The 20,617-nt window shown below is 49.3% G+C and overlaps 1 protein-coding gene across 2 annotated transcripts in view; it reads left to right on the top strand.

Annotated features, from left to right (window-relative positions):
- Runx1 (RUNX family transcription factor 1) overlaps window positions 1–20,617 on the top strand; it is a 221,627-nt gene that overhangs the window by 112,374 nt on the left and 88,636 nt on the right. The gene's annotated exons all lie outside the window — the stretch shown is intronic.

The raw sequence follows: 20,617 nt of genomic DNA, 5'->3' as shown, positions 1-20,617 counted from the left end.
TCTCTACCCAACTCCATCTATGCCCCAGAGACAAGCAAAGCAATGGAAGTGAAATGTGGTCCTTCTTCCATTCCTTTGGTTTTGGTTTTGCCAGAAATGTTTACCAAAGAGAAAACCCATGCATTTGCATAAGCAAGGCATGAGTGTGGGGAGGAGGCCGCTGCTGGCCACTTGTGGTTAGCACTGTGGTCTTGGGGTGTTCTTTAGGTTATTGACCTCTCCATCCTCTGAAGCTCTGAAAGCCCCAAGAGTGGCGGACACAGGGAGGATGCCCTGTGGGGGTCTGGAGTCCTCCAGTGACAAAGAACTAGCATCAGGGACAGGCAGAAGTTGGCTTTGTTTCCTCTAATGACTAAACACTGGATCATACAAGGAATCATAACTAGATAAGACAAAGGCAGTGGTGTGAATGAGTCCAGTGAGGGACTTGATGCCAGGATAAGAAGTGAGATTACTTCAGCTCATACTTTCCTAGCTGACGATTGAGCAGCCATGACAAGAACTGAGAGGTGGAGGGAAGTGGTCCTGGCACAAGGAAAGATGTTAAAATGTTCTGAGGCAGGAAGAGATTGGTGTATCTGGGTCAGAATAAGGACCATGGCAGTGTAAACTGAGCAAACCGTGGTATCTAGGTCAGGTAGTGGCTCGGCCAGCTTCCTAAGGGCCTGGGATTCTGTGCCCAGGAAGAGTCTGGGTGGGGAAGAGACGAGACGTGCTCCAGTTTCCTTTCCTCTGATCATTTGACTACAGTGAGGCAGGGGCGGGAGCTGTCAGGAGGATCAGGCAGCCATCCAGAATGAGGGAGGGAAGACAGCAGCCCCATGGAGCAGCTGGAAAGAACGGCACTGCCTTCCTCCCAACCATAACTGCAACACTGAGCCACTGGCAGGCCACTCCTCTCTCCACACAGTCCAGGCACATCAGGTGGAGGACCTCAGCTGTCTCATGTCCCTCTCTGTCTCATGGATGCAGGATTCCTAGACCTGTCAAAGGCAGGGATCTGGCCCAGGTCCCTCAGGTGATAGACACTACAGCTGCTCTCCTCGATATCCCTGCTTCTTACGCGATCCCACAGATGTGTTTGGATGCTTGCTGTAAAGTGTTAGCCAGCCAGCATCCACAGGTCCCACTCCACCATGGGAGCTTACAAGCCTGGTTAAAGACATCACCTGAACCCTAATCTGACAGCTCCTACTGTGCCCGAGAGCTTTAATAATGGCTTTTGGAGCCCTTGTGACCAATCTTGTGCTGAAAAGTCGTGCAACATAAACATGTGAACATTAGGCGTCAATGACCATGTGATGCAGGGAAACCCGGGTCCAGGTGAGGGCCAAAAAGTGAAGACTGAGGGGGTCGCTCACAGGCAGTGTCCAGACTCGGTGCAGAGGTTCTCAGATGACTGCAGGGCCCCTGGGAGGTGGGAGACAGATCTCTGTGTGTGTGTGTGTGTGTGTGTGTGTGTGTGTGTGTGTGTACGCACAGAAAAGCAGGTGGTGATGAATGAAGAATAGATTCGGGAGGGGAAAACAAAGAGGAGGAGGGGGTAGGAAGAGGAGAGCCTTGACAGCAGAGATCATTTGATGAGAGGTCTCAGCCTTGTCCTCAGGTCACCTTTCCCACAGCTACTCACAGGCTACTAATCACATGTCTCAGTGGACTGCCTCTGCAGTCAGAGACTGGAGGATGAACCAAAGAAGAACTTGGACTCTGGGTTGGAGACTCCCTTCTGAAACTCCCTTCAGGTCTGCAAACAGAGCTTTTTCTTTTTCTTTCTCCTTCCCTTTCCTCCCTCCTCCCCTCCCCCTCTTTACTCCCTCCTTTTTTCTGACATTGCTGATAGCACCGCAGGGGCCTCTGTGCCCAGCATACGGGTCTTGTCCTCCTCGTCCTCCTACTCTGTCCTCACCTCCCTGCTTTCTAGATTTTTTTTTACAGTAGCAGAGTAGAATTTAATAAAAGAAAAGAGACAGACACAGAGAAGAAAGGAGAAAAGTAGAATAAAGAGGCGACAAGGTTAAAAAGGTGTCTGAAGCTCCAAGGTTGGATCTGTTTGCACACTAAGAAGGACAGTAACACAAGCACTAATTCTCCCTTCAAGGGCTGACACTCAGCTTCAGAGATCTGCAGTGTAAGTGAGGGCGAAGTGGGCCTCATGCAGGACCTGGCATTCTGTGCATGCACAGAGGCTGAGCGCAGCCACTACTCTGGGGCCTCGAGAACAATACAAGACGAGGTATCCAGAATATGGAAAACAAAATGCATAAGATGCCTACCCCAAAGATAAGAAACAGAATTATCCATCTTCTGTCTCCTCGTGACCATGTACATGGACAAACATGCACGCATGTACACACACACACACTCATATGTGCTGCACACAAACCACATACATATGCACATTTATGTGCTCAAACACATGCACCAGTCCCCAAAAGATCTGATCTAGCAGAGAGATCAGGCCTCAGTTCCTCTTTCTTTAGAATTGAAGAGAAGCCTCTTCATCTCGTCAATCATTGGTCCCACTTGATAAACAGGCCAAAGTTCAAAGACTGGCTCTGACAGAGGGCGTTTGGAGAGGGGTGATAAAATTGTGTCTGATAAAATAACACGAAAGGCTTCATCAATTCAGATCTACAAATTGAGAAGGTGGGGCTTGGGCAGGGAACCCATGTTATCTCCAGGAGGAGCACCAGAAGATAGCTGAGGGAACAGAAGGCATTATCTGCCTCCGCACAAGGAGCAGCACCTCCCCCGCCTGTCTGCAAAGTCCAGGAAACACCTTGCAGGGAGGTGATGCAAGGCTGCCATCCAGGGCCGCAGTGACAGTTAGAATAGTGTTGTAACACAACATTGAGCAACACCCTCACTGTCCCGAGACACTTCTCCTGGGGAAAGACAAATAAAGACACTTTGGGTGTCTTTTTTTTCCTTTGGTTCTCTCCCTTATTTCAGCTTAGGTCAGTAAAGAAAAGAAAGAAATGCCCTTCCTCTCCCATGCCACTTAAAGATAAGCATCCAAGGAGATGGACATTTTGTCCAGGAAAACGGTCTCTTTGGACCGAGGGACATTTTGTCCAGGAAAACGGTCTCTTTGTCCCTCGGTCCAATGTGACCTTATTGAATACGTCTCCCTTTTTTGCTTTTAACTACTAAAGAAATAAGAAAAAAAAATCACTTGAGATCTGAGAAGATGGTTAATGCCAGCTCCTTCTCCATGTTATTGTACTGTATCTTGAGAATTTCAAGGAGCTCTTCCTGCATGTTTTTCCAGAGATGAGGTCCTTAGTTCCTGAGGCTTCTTGGGACTGGAGTTAAATCTGTGAATTGCTATCAGGAAAGGATTTTGAAAGAGAAGATGCCCTCTGGAGCTTTCCAGGAGTCGTTTCTAAATTTCTTCTAGATAAAATGTCACAAGACCCTCCTGAGTTTAGGGAAGTTGCAAAATGGCTGATGGAAGAGGCAGGAGGCTACAGAGGAGGGTGAGACACCCTTCACAGAGGGAGGGTCCCAGGTCTGCAAAATAAGGGAGCTGGGTTAAGTTAACTCACTTTCTGGAACCCCCTTGCTCTCTGCAAAACACATAAATTCCATCAAATGTCTGCCCCAAGGAAAGTGATTAGCAGTGCCTTCCACAGAAAGTGGCCATTGGAACAAATCTGTTCTCTCCCTTGTTTTATGTTCATCCTTTCGTCTGGGTGAACAGCTTTAGCACATCAGAGTGCTTCAGTAGTCACAACTAGGTTCAGTCTTCTCTGTAATGTTTTGAGGATGGCATGGCTTCAGACGTGGCAATGGAGGAAACTGAGGCACGGAGATGGTAGGGAATCTATAGAGAGTCATACACAGTGTTACCACATTTAGCCATGGACAGAGTGTGTTCTCAGACAGACTTCCTTCGGGGCGCAAAGGTTTCAGACTTCTTTGAACAGTGACCAGCAGTCCTTTGTCATGATCCTCAACATCAAAGAGAGATTTGGGGGAAAGCAAACTTTGCTGTGACTCCTGGAAGCATTTGCCCCTTGAGTGCTGTTTCTTCTTCCCCTCTTTTCTTTTTAAAATGGAGTGTGCCCTGTGGCGGCAAACCTAAGATTGTTTTTAAATTTTGAAGTTCCCCTCTTCACCCTGCCCTTGAGCTTTGGAGGCCTGACCTATTCTGGGTTCCTCACCCTCTCAGGAGCCTCCAAAGGCTGCACTCAGAAGTCCTGCCCTTTGAGTTGAGGTTTTCACTGAAGGGGCACATAACCCCCCTGGCTGGTTTTGAATCCACCATCAACACTAATAAATAATGAATAGTAATGACAGCACCGAGACACCTATCTGCATTGTCCTCCCACTAAAGTCAGAGGGAGAACTGGGGCTGATCCCTAAAAATGGCATATGGCTCTCTAAATAAAGAGCTGTAATGCATTTTATATTTAAACCATAAGGCCATGGGCTCAAACCCAAGTGGAGATGGCCACTGCTCCTTAAGTACATTCTGGAAAAGTCATTGAAATATTTATCCAGCTCGCTGTTTTCTGTGCCGTTAAAACAGCTCATTTCCTTAGCCACACAACCAGAGAGGGCCTGTTTGCACACCCGCCACACCTGGAGGGAGGCTGTACCCAGTAAGCAAAGTAATCCTTCCAGAGAGGCGTCTCCAAGAAACTCCTGGAGTTAGAGATCTGAAGAGCATTGTTTTAAAATGCATGGGACTCAAACATCATGTGCTATGTTCACTGAGAGCAGAAGATGAGGGCCTGAGTCCAAGCCCAGAGCCATGAGAAACAGGAGTGTGGTGTAGCCAGCTCTGCGAGGTGGAAGCATGCAGGTCCCTGGGTTCACAGTGAGCCCAGTCAGGAGCCCTGTCCTGGTAACAATAAGGTCAGCACCTGAAGGGGACTCTTGAGTCTTGAGCTTATCCTCTGGCTTACACACACATGCTCGCACACAGCTTACACACATATGCTCACACCCACATACACTCACACACATACACACATATAAGTGAGCATCATTCTCTTCTGGCCTTGGGCAAGTCATATAACCTCTTTTGACTTAGGGAGATAATAGTTCCTAACTTGTCAACTTTAGTGGAGTAAATGAGATTAAATGAGATGATGTAACAAAGAGTCTTTGTCACAACTCTGGAGCTCAAAATAGCTTGAAAGAGACCATAGACCTTCGATGTTTGAGCCCTAAAACTTGCTTGGCTGACAAAAACCCAACCAACATAATCAAGGCTTTTTTATTTCTGAGACTCCATGGCTTTCATTTCTGAGAGCACACGACTTTCTCTGTCTTCATAGACCTGGAGTACTTGATGGATTCCCAAGGTTAAGGTCAAATGACCTAACCTTTTCTTCATGAACCCCAATCTTTCACACCCAGCATCCAGTGCAGTGGGGACCCGCCATCCTGCTAGCCAGGCTCTTTGTGGTGGGAAAGATGGATGACTTCCTTGGCCTCCTAAGGCAATCATGTGTGTGCTTATGTATCAATTTTCCAAACACAGAAAAGAACCAGGGTTGCTTTTAAGCATATGAACATTCATATCAGAAGGGAATATAGATTTGGGGTGCAGTGCTGGATCCTCTTCCTTATTAGTCTTAACAAAGTGAGCTGAGATGAAGAGGGGATTTTGCTCTTAGGCTGCCTGCCGCTGCAGGGTCATTAAGGCGCGTGTACTTAGGACCTGAATGTTCCAGAATCTTAAAAATCAATAAGAAGAGGATGTTTTTGCTATAGAAGTTTTTATTTTTAGCTTCCACAGGGAAAAAACTTTTCCTTGATGAGCTTCAGGTGACCCAGCACTTTCTAGACATCCACAATGCTCTTGGCTCCCCTTGGTCCACAATTGCAACCAGTGAAAACCAAGACAGGAGCCCTTGGTTTCATCATGCGTTCTCCGTACCATGGAGAATCTGTGTGCTTTTTGTTGTCATTTTGGTACAGCTTCCTTGTTTGTATCAGGATTTCTTAGTGATACTCGTAAGAATTCTAGGGTAACAAAAAATTCTTTTGTTGTTTCTGCTGTTGTTGGCTTGTTTTGGTGAGAAGGAGTCCCGAGGGCTCTCCTCAAACTCTGCGTCATCCTCTTGCCACAGCCTCCCAAGTATTGGCATTCCCAAAGTGGGCCACTGTGCCCAGCTGAGAACACTTCTGCATAGAAAGACAACAGCAGGGGTAACATTCTGACTACAGCATTTTATTCTGCTCCCTTACCTTTGGATCTGTCCTCACGACAGACCGACGTCAGGGAGGGTATGACCGATAAGACCAGTGGGCATCTGGTCAGAAAAATAGGTCGTACACATACAAGCTTATTTCCTTCTTATTCTCAGTAAGGAGTGGTTTTAACCTGGAGTCTAGTCCTTTTCCACTCTGACAGGCAAGGTGGAAGAAAGGGGCACATCATTTCAGTCACGGGATGAAAATCACCATCCTGTATATGCCTGAGCCAAAAAGAAGAGAGTTGAGTCTCCCCTCCCCCGTGAGGTGGGTTAGTGTAAGGAGGGAGCGACACAAGGCCTTTTCACTTTATGTCACCGGTCAGCTAAGAGGGAAGCCAGCCCTCCATCATAACCCAGCCCCTGCTGGATGTGACGCTGGACATAAAGGGTCCTCTACTCCGCTTCTCAGAGGACTCTGGCAGCTTCCAGGAAGGGGGGGGTGCTAAACAAGACTGTTACCATTTTATAAACAACTTCTGTTCTAAGAAAAAAGACTTGGGAGGCAGAGGCAAGAGGATCGCGGATCCAAAATCAGCCCCAGCTTCAGAGTACGCACTGGCCGAGACCTTTACCAACACGGCCAGAGTATGGTGACCTCATCTAGGATATTTTTCTCCGACTTATACAGGATCCTAAATAAATCGTCACAGAACTACGTAGAATTGGATGCTAAGAATTGAAAATTTAAAACTGAAAAAAATTAAAATTCACAGTTCTGCAACTATCTTGCTTCAAAAACCCTCTTGTAACTTACTCAAAAGTGCTGTGTCAACCAATGATTTTTGTGAAAAATTACCCCTCAAAGCAGATATCATCGTGTGCATTTAAATTCTTAAAGTGATTTAGAGAAATATGGGGAAAAATGAGACTGTGGGACAGCAGTGAAATGTCTGGGTTCTGCGTGGCCAGTGGCCACACTGGAAGTGAACTTGAATTCAGTTAGGGGTCATGTGTGGTTATATGTGGCAAACATCTGTTGCTTGACTGTAGCTATTTTTAAAAACCTACCTACTCTGGAAAAAAAAAAAAAAAAAAAAAGAGTGCAAAATTCTTGCAGTGTTATTTTTGGGCGCCACCATTTTTCTTCACTTTGAGCTCATTTCTGTGGCTTGCTCTCCCTGCGCCTCTAATGTAAGCTGAATATCAGTTCCCAGATAGTATCTGCTCTCAGAAATGCTTGTCTTCCTTAGTCATTCTGTTCCCCTCTTTCTTGTTTTCTCTGGAGAAGCTAAGCGCCATAGAATCTGTGCTGTGTTCTCACTCAGGAAAGGTAGAAAATTTTGCTTTGTGTTTTACAAGATAGATGCAGAGGGCAGCATTGTTATGGGCAAACCTGAAAGGATCTGTTGTTTGTTTTTTTAAGTTTAATTTCTACTTAACCATTGCTTGATTGAGAGGCAGAGGTTGCGTAGTATAAGAACTGTCCTCAGAAACCTTCAATCGCTTTGGGGCAGGAGTCATGATCCACAAAAGTGATTATACCCTGAGCCTTAAGTATGTATCATTAATTCAATACGAAAATATGTAACTGTCTCTACTGACTTTAGTGATTGTTTGAAATTTTTAGATGAAAATAGGTATGTACACACATATTAGATATGAGAATTATCATTTCCATCATGGCAGACTTCTTCTGCTTTGTTTTTCACTTCATGGATAGGAAATTAGAGTTTGTATGGTATATGACAAGGCTATGCCCCCACAAGCAAACAGGACAGCGATGGCTCTCACTGCTGTTTCCTATAACACTCTGTTTTCACCTGAGGGAGAGGGCTCAGTGGCTGCCAGCGTTGGCTGCTCCTGCAGGGGACAATCCAGCAGCCACCTCAGACGGCTCACACCTGTGACTCGGTTCCAGGGACCACATCCTCTGACCTCTGTAGGTGCGTGCTCAGCTCACACGCACACACACCCACATCCTCACAAGAGTTAAACATTTAAATCCAAATATCTGTTGTCCAGTTACAAAACATTCGCATGAAAGCCTTCACCTTCCTGTCTGAAGGCTCGGAGAACATTCTAACGCACCCATAATCAAAGCAGAAGAGCTTCGGAGTCCTAAGGACACCACCACACCTCTCTCAGATCCAATTAAGGTCTCAGCTGCCCATTGCCTTTTCCGATGACCCCTGCTGGTGGCCAGGGTTCCTCCGCCCCATTTACATGAGGTCAGAGGTGGGAAACTTCTGTGGAAAAGGCGCCAGTCTGAGACAGACAGGTAACAAACAACAAGAGCGCTCACAGCTGCTCATGTGCTATTAACACACATCATTATTACTTTTACATTTTTCTTATGTATTGCTTACCTGTTTGGGGGAGCATGCACTTGCTGAGATCTCAGAACAACTTGGGGGAATTGGTTCTGTCCCTCCACCCTGTAGTTCCGAGCATCAAACTGAGGCTGTCAGGCTGAACCATCTTCTTGCCTCAATACTATTATTATTATTGAGTCGTTATTTTGGATAAACTGTTTAGTGCAGCCTTATTAATCAAGTTGACATAAAGGGAGAAAAGAATTAGTGAAAAAGCTAATTTTAATATACTAAGTTATAGTATACTGAACATGTTAGTCACTCAAAAATTATTATCTTCATCACTATGCGGCTCCTGTAGCCCCAACCCATATGTAACCTATAGAAGAGAGCAATGTATTTGTGTCATCTTCTAGAAATCACAGAACCTCAGTGTGACTTGCTTGTTACTTAATTGTGAGTGTGTGTGTGAGAGAGAGAGAGCGTGTGTGTGTGGTCATGCATATGGGAATATATATCTGTGCACATGCATGTACGTGGGAGCGGGTTGCTATCAGCTGTCTTCCTTGGTCATGTCACATCTCTGTTCTCTGAGGCGGGTTCTCTCCGCTGAGCCCCTCGTCTAGCTAGCTAGCTTGCCCTGGGGACGCCTTTGCCTCCAGGTTGCTGGGTTACGGGATTGCAAGTAGGCCACCACACATCCAAGCCTTTATGTGGGTGCTGGGGACCCAAGCTCTGGTCCTCACGTTCGCAGCATATGTAGTTTACTGGCGGGGCCGCCCCTTCGAGGTTGTGTTTTAAAGCCCATCTCCTCAGGCCCCGCTGGCAAGAAGGAACTTCCTGACGTCAGAGCTATTCTCCGTAGGACAGTGAGAGCTCGGCTGCACTGGTCCCCACCCCGCCTCTACAGGTCTAGTCATCCAAGGGCCCATTGAAATCACTACAGTATGTGAATGTTGTGTTCACCTCCCGGCGAGTGAGAAAAGCTAAGTTATAAACACTAGGAATCAAGACAAACATTTAAACTTGGGGGGAGCACCCTCCGTGGGCAACGAGGAGGACCCTGGTGGTGTGTCCATGCGCACATTCATTCACCGTAACCTAGAAACACTGTTTGTCACTCCTCGTTCACTGTGGTGCAAATGGCGGCAAACACAGGAACTCGAACGCCTCACATCGGCAGGCGGTTACAGTATTAGTGGTTTTACAACCTAGGCTTCTCTCATCTACCCCAAACCCCCCTGTCATTATACCTATCCCCTCCCCTTCCTGCCTCGGTCTCCCTCCAGCCCTCCTACTACAAAGCCTTCCCCACACATTACCAAACTCCCACGCTGAGCGGAAGCATGGATGGCTGTTGGCTGGCATGGCTGACCAAGCGGGGATTTGAAGAGTTCTTTATGCTGTGTTTCCAGTTAAACACATTTGTATGAATTCTTACTTGAGAGAGCACCAGCAATTTTAAAATTGTGACCTATGAAAATATCAGAACACCCAGTCCTAGTCAGTGTTTATCAGGGCAGCCCATGGCACTGGAGAGGTGGCTCAGTGGTTATGAACAATTGCTGTGCTTGCAGAGAACCGGGGTTTGGTTCCCAGGACCCCCATGGCAACTCTCAACCTTTCTAGTTCCAGGGTCTGCAATGCTCTCTTCTAACCACTGTGGGCACTGCACACATGTGGCGCGCAGACATACATGCAGGCAACATACCCATACACATAAAATATTTTTTTAATTAAAAGAAAATATCTGGCCCACAAATCTTGTAGAGAACTAGCTTACTGCTTCTTGTGAAGTCTTTTCAGAGTGCTAAGGACCAAAGCTTTGTCTTCCAGGCTGCGCCATCAGAGCTAGTGGGTGTTAAGTGACAATGAAGAACTCAGGAGATTAACTCGTGGCTTGCCCGGGCTACAAGATACACGAGCGCGCTGACAGTGGGAGCAAGCCTCAAGCAGCACTCGCTGCAGCTGAGCACATGCATTCTTCAGCTTGTAACTTACCCTAACTTCATTGCATGCTACGGAATGAAGTTCTGAAGTTCAATACTCAGGAGGCTGAGGCTAGCTTGGGCTATGGTGTAGCAGTGTTTCAGAAAACTATTAATAAACAAAACAAAACAAGACGCCTATGTTCTCAGAGGAAAACCTAAGTCAAGGAAGAGACCCCCGGTCTCCCCTTAACAGCAGTGAGAAGCCGCTCCTGGGGCTTCCACGGAAAAACTTCAAAGCTGCTGGTTGGAGCTTGTAGCAACCACAGTCTTGCTTCAACCAATACAGTTCACACCAGTCACAAGCAGCTACTGAACGTTACAAGCAGGTAGACCGGACTAAAATGAGCTCTAGGCACAAAACACACACACAGGCTTTTGAAAATATGATTTTAACAAGATGGAAAATACCTTATTTTGTAGCAACAAGAGGTTTAAATAAGGATTAAATTAAGCCTCAAGGCCTGTCGACCTGAGTTTGAGTCCAGGCCGCATCGGTGGAAGTGGAGAAGCAGAAGCCGCTCGCAGCAGCCACACAAGCTGCAGCATGCATGTCTACACAATACACGAATGCATTGATCACCACTGGTCATTTGGGTTAACACCACCCGTTTGCTTCAAAAAAAAAAAAACACTGGCTATTGGGAAATCCCAAGTCACGACTGCCTTACGTTTCTGCAGAATGAGAAGTAATCCCACCTAGTTTATATATGCTGTTACCGACACGATGGCTCGTGTCAGCTAGGCCCCAGATGATCACTGTGTCCTGGGCACATCTTCTAGAAGTTCAAGCAGGGAGGGATAAGGCTGCTAATGTATACACTCCTGCTTTATCTTCTGGAGCATATATCCAGTGAGCATGCAGCCACATGAGACCCTGTCGAAAAGAATAAGAAAAGGAGGGAGAAAAGTGATGAGTAAGAACAGGAGAGGGGAAATGGAACAGAAGGAAGGAAGGAGAAGGTGGGAAGAGAACCTGACCTTTTCTTGGAGGTAGAGTCTCACTGTGTAGCCCTGTCAAGCCAGAACATGTGGACCAGGCTGGCCTCAACTTCCGCCTTCCCAGTGCTGAGCTTAAAGGCATGCACTAACATACCCAGCAAGAAAAAGTCCTAAAAGGACCCCAGTGTCACCTTCATGACCTGGTCTTTCTCCACTCCTCCTTCCAAAGACCCCACTCAGGGGTTATTCATAAAGCTGAGGGTATTAGGGATTAGTACTTCAGGACATATGCAAATATTCAGTCCATTGATGATAGCTTAAAGAGCCTGGTCTGAAGTGACTTGCTATAAATTTATATGTTGTAATGTTATCTATGAAAAACACTTCAGTAGTCTGTCTAAAAGTTTATGCTGAACACAATTTTGCTTGGAGACCCAACAGCTTCCAGGGACCTTGTCAGCTCTGGGTGTGGGTCTTGAACCAGCAGCCCCAGCTGACATCACTGGAAGCTTGTTGGAAATGAAGCCTTGGGTCTTTCCCCAGACCTGCTGAATCAGGGTCTCTAGTTAATGAGAGCCCTTGGGCTTCCCATCACATTTGGTTTGTGCAATGGTGCCAATAAATTAAAATATGAGTTAGATAGCCTCACTGACAAGGTGTCCAAACATCCAGGGATTGTGAGTGTGTGTGTGTGTGTGTGTATGTGTGTGTGTGTGTGTGTATGCAAGGTAGGGGGAGGGGCTGTTAATAACTCAGAAGAGAATAAGATTATTGCCGAGTGGCTTTGTAGGGACTCATTAAAAATGACATCCACTCCTCTGGGGCCCAGAACCAACTGAATGGTGGACAAAGCATGGAGAAATGAAAGAGCAAGCTTAAGTGCACATGAAAACCCCTCTCTGCTCTATCTCCCCTCACTCACTGTCCTGGTTATTAGGGTGGACAGTCTTAGGACTGTTTTAGGACTCTTCCTCACACACTTGCTTCTGCATCCTTAGTGGCTGGCTGAGTAGTTGAATCCTTCATGGTTAGAGGATGAATGTGGGTGTGGAGGGGCCAGGATTGACTGCTGAGGAATGCTGTTCCCATAGAAACCTGAATCCAGGGCAAGGTGGCCTCTTACCAGCCTCGCGTTCCATCATTCCCGAGACACCAAGTATAGTTCAGAGGTCATCTGGGAGCCATGGCAATCGAGATGAAGTATGTGGTGATCCATGAGGGGGGGACTAACCTGAGCAAGAGACCTGACATCCCTCCATGATCAGAACGGGAAGGAGCCTGGTGTCCTGCAGCCCTGAGCTGAGGAGCTTGCAGTGGTTCAGGCTGTGTAGAAGAACAAGATAGCAGAAGCCTGTGTGGAGAGCACATCCGGAAAAGCTGTGGGAATCCCATATCAGACAGGGAGTCAGAGAATGAGGTGAGTGAGAGAATGAGAATGGGGTGGGAGCAGTTGGGATGGGGTGAGGAGAGAATTTAAAACCAGCACAGAAAAACTACACAGAGGAGGATTTCGCAATAGAAGGAATGAAACCGAAGATATGTCCAAAGGTTTGAATCCAGACACTGGGAGCAAGTGCAAGGGAAGACTGCAGGGACGGCAGACATTGTATAGCCGCTCGTGAGAACGCCACCCACATGTGCAAAGCTCGGTCCCGGGCCTACTTCCTGCCTCATCCTCTTCTGGGGCTTCTCTACTGCTACTATGGTCAGAAACGTGGGCAAATCTTCTCTCCTCTCTCTTCCCTTCACCCTTCCTCCTACGCCTGATTCACAAGAGCCTTCCCTTGTTCTCTGTGACCTTCCTCCCTGGACTACCGTCTCCCAACCCATTTCCACCTCCCTAGCCCCTTCCTCTGGGATTCAGAAAATATAAGACTCTGTCCATCTTCTAAGAGTCAATCATACATCATTAGGACCAAAGTCTCTTCTAGGGGTCCCCGGGTGGTCAGCCCCTTCTGTTGTCCCTCTTACTCTCTGGACACTGCACATGTGCCTATCAGTAACCATATCATAGCTACTGTCTGTAGCCTATCATAGCCTACATACTTTACTGTCTGTTCTATGTTCTCTGTCACCAATGAGCCCAGAACTGGCTGACATACAAGGGCTATTATAGGAAGGCTGGAAGGAAGAAAAATCAAATGCTTCGTACTCTAAAGGGGTCTCAGAGATGCCATTTGGAAAGACTTGAGGTCAGAAAAGACAAAAAGCCCCTTATGGATTTTAAAACCTCTCAACCAAAAAGCCCTTGCCTGTCTAAACTCTCTGGATGACAAGATCTGACTTCATGATAGGAATGCTGTGTATTTGAGATTTGTACGTGAAGAATTCCTGAGGTATTTCCTAATGAGGACATGACATGAGGAGGAGAGGGGTGAAAGATGACCTGATAAGACTTCAGTTTTCTCAACTCTACCAGTTGTACCTAGGAAGAAACGTAACTGACCCGTGCCTGTGGGTGTGCACAAATGTGTGTGCACGCAAATGCATGTGTGTGCACGTGTGTCTGTCCACAGGCAAGTTTCCCCCTGGTCTGAAAAAGGGGAAGTGGTAGTGGCATTCCAAGGATTAAATTGAGCAACTCTACATTAACTGCCTGACATCGGTGGCACGCAGTGGGAAAGGAAGGAGATCATGACAGACAAACCTGCCGTGTCTAGCTTGCAGTGTGGGCAGCAACCTCTCCGCTCTCCCCAAGCTCCAGGTGGCACCTCACACAGCTCTGGGAGCTAGAAACCCTGAGGCCAGCCAATGTCCCTGTGCTCTCAAGGCCTGTGTCACACAAGCTAAGAAAGTTCTTAACAGTAAGGACCTCTCAAAGCACAGTCACTTTTGCCATGGTTTGTAGAGTAAGAAGCAGGTTGGCTTTTCTCTAAGAAATGCTGAAGTATGTACACAGCTTCTCAGCCTGATGTGGGACCTTTGGGTCCCCGAGAGAGTGTCCACAGGGTTGATTCCACCTGGTCTCTGGAATAAATTTATCTGGTGTGGTCAGTCTTCCTCTGTGGATGGATCTCCTAGGCCCAGTCCTTGCCTGTTAGAACCAAGCTTGCCTCAACTTTGGGGTCCATTTGTTATTTCTTATCTTATCTTACCTTAGCAATTAGTGCAAATTTTCTGTCCCTACTCTGTTCAAAAAATAAAAACTAAAAAGCTTTAAGAAGCTATTTTATGTACTTGTAAACCATGATCTTTTAAAACTATTTTAAGGGTGTTCCAAGGAGGCCATACATATTTAAGTCATGCAATCTTTCATTAGAGGGCAGTCCCATGGAAGCCTTTACTATTCCATTTGCTCCTTTTTGCTTTGACAAAAAATATATGACTAGTGAGTTGCAAATCTTGTCCTCCTGCCTATTTAAACAGCGTCTGGAAATCTGAAATAATTAGCTACCTTCCTCCTTGAAACGTTGTTCTTAAGCCATCTTGTACTGCTGTGGAGCGCGGCTGCTTGGAGCTAAGGCTTGGAGCGCATACACCCTTCCGGTCACTTGGTGCTGACCACTGTCAGTGTACAGACTAAGGGTCATTTCCAACTCAGTGTGCAGGGAAAGGAGAACAGTTTCCTGGGACTTTTCCAGTGCGCTTCCCTGTACTTAGATGCAGCAGAATGCAGAAAATGCTTCTTCCTGGAATATGTGCAGATGAAAATGACAATATTTAAGGCCGTGTCATATCAAGAATGAGTGCTCAACAAAATGGTCCCCTAACAGAAAAGGGCAGGAAAGCCAGCAGAGGGAGGGAAGCAGTTAGAACACAGAAGCACCAGCTTCTTTGTTTTAGAAAATGTATTCCAAATTGTTTATTTGGACCACCACTTCTTTTAAGGAAACAAATTGCTCTGAGTGACACTCAGATTTTTTTTCTCCTTATGCTTGCCTCTGCCATATTACCCGTCTTAAAACATTTTTGTATTAAGCTGGGATTTGGTTTTAATCTCACCTTGAGTTCTGAGTCATCTCCAAAGCTTTAGTAAATAATTCATATGTGTGAACACATGCAGAGCGTCTGACACAGAGAGCCAGCACTCTGAATGCAGCATGGCAGAGAGCTGCTCAGATCATCGCTCACTGATGAAGGGGCTCATCGCCCCACTAATTACTCCTGTGCCAAAGATGATGGATTTATTTGGACCATGATATAAAACTCCCAACACTAAAAAATATAGCCAGCAATGAAACAGGAAAAATAATTCAGTGGAGAATCTATTTTTTAAACTTGGCATTTGCTGTAATAGAATGAAATTTTTAACTTTCAGTTTATTCCTGGGTTATTTTTCTTTTCCCATTTTCTATTATTTCAGAGCGCATACACGAAGAGAATCCTTCTATAGAGAAGCTCGTGGTGTGTTAGGTTCCAAGTTATACATTTTGCGCAATTTATTCATATATGTATAGAGGATGCTTTTCTACTGATGTGTTTCTATACATGGGTTATGATATTTTGCCAAATAATTAAAGCTTTTTTTTTTTTTTTTGCTGATTCAAATACACTTAAAAGGAGCAATCCACACTGTAGCTGTCACAGCACATAAAATACCCCAATGAAACCTTAAGTGACACCTTCAGCTCTGTGGCGGTCATCATTCACACGTTCTGCTGTTATTAAATGACTATATGACTCTATGAAAAAAGATGGCTTGGCTTCTATCAGCTGCGACAGAGTTTACAACATGTGTTAAAGCAAATGGTGATGCAAAAAAAAAAAAATTTACGATGGTAAAATGTTTACTAAGCACCCCGAATTTTGTGGGGTGAAATATTTCCTAGAGCACGCAAAACCTTTGGTTTTCTGAGACCACTTACAGAAAGAGGTAGAAAAGAAATCAATAAACCGCTCTGTTCTCCGTTGACGTGTCTGCCTCCCACTGAACTAAACACTAGTTTTAAACTCCCGGTAGAAAGTTTCAGTCCTGTTCTGGGCACTTTTAAACTCCCCCAGCAACAAAGGTGTTCGACCGCCACACGGTAGCCGCTTACACAAATCTTTCCCCCGGCAGTTTTTTATCATGTAAATTTTAGTGTCACTGTGGGGGAAGCCTGGAAGTGAAAGCTGTAAACCTTTCCCTCAGCTCTAAGTGAGGCCGGGGAGGGAAAGTGTTCGCTGTCGCCGAAACGAGCGCTCTGGGTGGGAAGGAATCCCTCGCTTCCCTTTCCCGCTGCAGGACTTGAACTCCGAGCACAGCGCTGCGGACCAAGCGGTGGGGCCAGCTGAGTTCCGGCAGCGTGTTCGCCTTTTGCTGGTCCCCAGTAAGGAGGGCGCACTGGTTTTGTTTGTTGCAAGAGCAGGTCTAGGGGTGCCCGCGGCCGGCGGGTTTTGAGGCTTTCGTTGCGGAACCGTTGTCGGGCTTCGAACTTAGTAACTCTTCTGAGCAGCACGCAAGGTGCGGACCTTGAAAGCTAAGCCTGTGCGTTGCTCTAACTGCAGCATTTCCCTGACTTCTCCCAGGCGGACACCCTACACCTCTCGCAGGGTTGGGGGCTTTAAGCAGGGGCCTGACTCTAAGGCGTTCCCTTTAGCCCTCCAGAAGGCAGGTGGCCCGGATGGCCCTGGTTCAAGGTCTCTGCCACACTCTCCTGACACACCCTGTCTCCGTGGCTCCCTGAGGATGCTTGGCTGCGGCCGCAGGAGCACTAGATCTGCAGTCAGCTTCTTAGCCTACGTGCTTGAGGGGAGCCCAGCTCCCGCTGCACACGCGAGCCTGGACACCCACGGTCACTCAGGAAGCCTTGGCCCGGGCAGGGTAGAGTAGGCTGCAGGGTGAATCTAGCTTCAGTCACGCTGGAGGGCGGGGGGCTAGGGAACATTCAGGGAGTTGACACCTGAAATGGGGCTTCGTTGGAATTTGTTTTACGAGCACTGAGATTTTTTTCTTCCCAAATCTCCGGAACCCCACTCCCCCTCACTCCCCCCAACACATGGGGAATCCTGAGCTTTTCCCTGCTGACACGATCTTAGTGCTGAAGGAGGAAGGGCAGGCCCACTCGGGAAAATGCAGGAGGCTGGGGGCCGTGAGGTCACTTGCGTCTTTGCTGGTGCTCGCTGGGCACCTGAAGAACTCGTGGTCCCCTCAAGGAGGAGCCCAGGAAAAGAAGCTTTGAGAGGGGAAGAGACCCCGGTTCGGATGGATTGAGAGCGAGAGCCAGCAGCCTGGGGATCTCCGTGCAGGCTGGCCCGGCTCCCACCTCGCGTGGGTTCTGGCGGCCGCTTCCTAGCGCTTGTCCCAGACTCGCAAGAGCGACCCCAAGGACCCCGAGGTGAGACGGCCCCCGCCGTCGGGGCGTGCCCAGGGTCCGGCGCCGCTTCCCAGGGCGCCGAGCGAGGGCCGCTGCTGCCCCCTCGCGTCCGCCCCGAGCCCGGACAGGAGCGTGAAAGGCCGGCCCCGTGTTCACGCCGCCAGCTTCCACCCGCCTGCGGCAGGAGAGGCGGCCCCGAAGCGCAGAGCAGGCCCCGGTGCCCGGACCTCCGCAAGCCTCCTCCTCCTCGTGGAGCCCAGGCCGCGCGCGCGGACGCGTGTGGCGGGAGGACACGCGCAGGAGCCAGCGGGGCCCCGAGCACAGGGCGCAAGCGGAGGGCTGCGCTCACACGCGGACAGTAGTGGGCTCCACGGAGTGGGTGGCGAGAGTTCCCGGAGGGGAGCAAGGCCCGGGAGAAGGGAGGGAGCAGCGGAGGCACCGGCCAGCTGCCCCGCCTGGGGACAGCATGGGCGGCGCGCCAGGCCGGGACGGGACCCTTAATGCTCCGAGAAAATGCCCTCGGCGCCGCGGGGACGGGCACAAGTGGACTCGGCGCCTGGAGAAAGCTCCGGCCTTCCCCGGAGCTGGAGGGTGGGTTTGAGCTCAGGCGGTGCGGTGGCCTGGGGCCCCGAGGCTTTGAACTTTCCTTTCGGTCTGGGGTAGTTTGAGGCCTTGGTTCGCTAACTCACGCCTCTCCGGCCACTGCGCACACTCAGAACGCGGCGCGCTGCGTAATCGAACCGCAGCCCCGCCGCAGGGGGGACGACACTAAAGCAAGCAACTTCGCCAAGGAGAAGACACTGAAACCCCAAACTCCTGCGGCGGAGCCGCGACTGACCGCGTCCAAATGACTCGGTGCCACTTGGCCTCAGCTGTCAGCAGGCCCAGGGAGGCGCCCAGACCCTCTTCCTCCCGGCCAGCAGCCCTCCGGCCCCCTTGCGGCCGAATCCCAGCTCCTGGGGCGCTGGGGCTTGGCCTGGGACGGCCGTGCCGGCGAGCCGGCCTGGCCGGCCACTGCAGCGCAGGGCTGGCCGGGCACCGGCCCGGGATGCTAGGCCGGGGTCCCGGAGCCTCGCGATGGCCGCTGCGCGTCTGTCCAGGGAGCGCAGGGCGTCTCCCTCCCGCGGGTCCCCAGGCCCGGGCTTCTCCGGACGAAGCTCGCGGTCTCTGACCAGACCGGTCTTTCGATCCCTGTGTCGGGCTCTCGGGGACCCGTGGCCGCCGGTGGCGCCCCTGAGCCCCGCAGACCCACCCAGAGCGAGCGCAGCAGGACGACCCCGCGCGTGGCTGCCCGGCGAGGTGGGGTCTGCGCCTGGGTCGGGCTCGGGGCAAGGTGGTAGCGTGCGTGCGTGCGTGCGTGTGTGTGCGAGTGGGCCCGCGGGGGCGCGGGAGCAGGGGGCTGCCACCGAGTCCCGGCCGGGCCGCGTACAGTAGCGCGCGGGGGCGCGCGGGCCCACTGCCGGAGCGCGGCAGGCGGCCACGCCCAGCCTGATACCGGAAAGGCCTGTGATTGGCCGCCGCGCGCCCCTATGCAAACGAGCTGAGGGAATGGAATTCCTCGGGCCGGGCTTACAGTAAAAGCACGTTCATTTCCAGGCACTCTCATTCATAGAGCCAGCGGGCGCGGGCAGCACGGGCCCCCGGGCCGACCCAGCCAGGGCTCCACGCCGCCCCGGCCCCGCCGCTGGCGCTTCCGTCCTGACTCCCGGGGACGCGAGGAAGTCACCCCCGGCGGCTCCTCCTCGACCTGCGCTGGACCTCCTTGTTTGCTTTTCCTTTCTTTCTTTTCTCTTTTCTTTTCCCTTTTCTCCCTCACTTTTGAATGAACCGGCTGCTGGGCTTGGGTGTTGGATGTTTCAACTTCTCTCCTGGCTGTGAACTTTTTCTCCGACTGTTCCTCTTGACAACCGTGGGAGAAGGCGTTCCGGGCTTCCAGGCGAGCGGCGAAGTTGCGTGTGCGTGGCGGAGTGCGTGGGAGTGAGCGCAACCGCGTGTCTCTCGAGCCCCGGGCCGCCGTGCGTCCTCCGGGCCGCTCCACCTGCTGCGGCTACGCGGTGCTCGCTCGTGGGCACCGGTGCGCCCCGGCAGAAAACCAGCCAGCGCCCGGGCGACGCTGGAGGAAGATCAGCTTGCCAGAGTCTGGGCTGACTCACTCAACCGATGTAGACAGTGGCTGGCTTCCGAAGAGTGCGTGTCTGCCCGCCGCGGCTCAGTTCCCACCAAACCACAGGATCAGCCGCAAACTTGCCCGGCCTTCCCAAACCGCGTCCGCAGCTCTGGGCGCTCTTCCCCGAGGGTCGTCGAGTTGGCTTTTCGCTTTTTCTTGTTTCTTTTCTTCTTTTTCTTAATGATTAGCTAGGGGTCTTTGGAAAGCTAAATTTTCTGCACGGGCCATTTGGCCAAGAATTTATTCCGAGAATAATGACAAGTGATTTTATCCCGGCCTTCCAACTACTGAAGCTGATTTTCAAGGCTACTTAAAAAAAAAAAAAAAAAAAAAAAACTGCAGCAAACATTAATGGATTTCTGTTGTGTTTAAATTCTCTACAGATTGTATTGTAAATATTTTATGAAGTATATCGTACGTATATATTTATATATAGGAGCACATACAGTAGTAGCGCAGTCTTTTAAAGTTGCGGCTCTTGCTTTTGAGAACTGAAGTGAGGGGTTTTTATTTTGTTTTGTTTTGTTTCATGATAAGAGGGGCGCCCTGTATGGAAGACACTCCTAAGTTTTGTATTTTGTTGAGACTTTAAACAAAATTGACCTGCAAGAAAGAAAAACAAACTGACAGGCAATTCACTGCTGGAACTTCCAAATCTAGTTTTTTGCTGGTCATTTTGTTGTTGTTCTGCGCATAAATATTTTAGGTCGTGTACGGGAATTTTGCCTCCGGGACCGTTTGTAATAGCCAAAGGCTGAACTTCAACTCTCAACGCGAGGCTTCTTTGGGCATATTTGACTTTGGATTCTGGTTGCCCACT

The sequence above is a fragment of the Meriones unguiculatus genome, chromosome 17 (genome assembly GCF_030254825.1).
Source record: "Meriones unguiculatus strain TT.TT164.6M chromosome 17, Bangor_MerUng_6.1, whole genome shotgun sequence".
Lineage (NCBI taxonomy): Eukaryota > Metazoa > Chordata > Mammalia > Rodentia > Muridae > Meriones > Meriones unguiculatus.
This window is presented reverse-complemented; position numbering and strand designations above follow the sequence as displayed.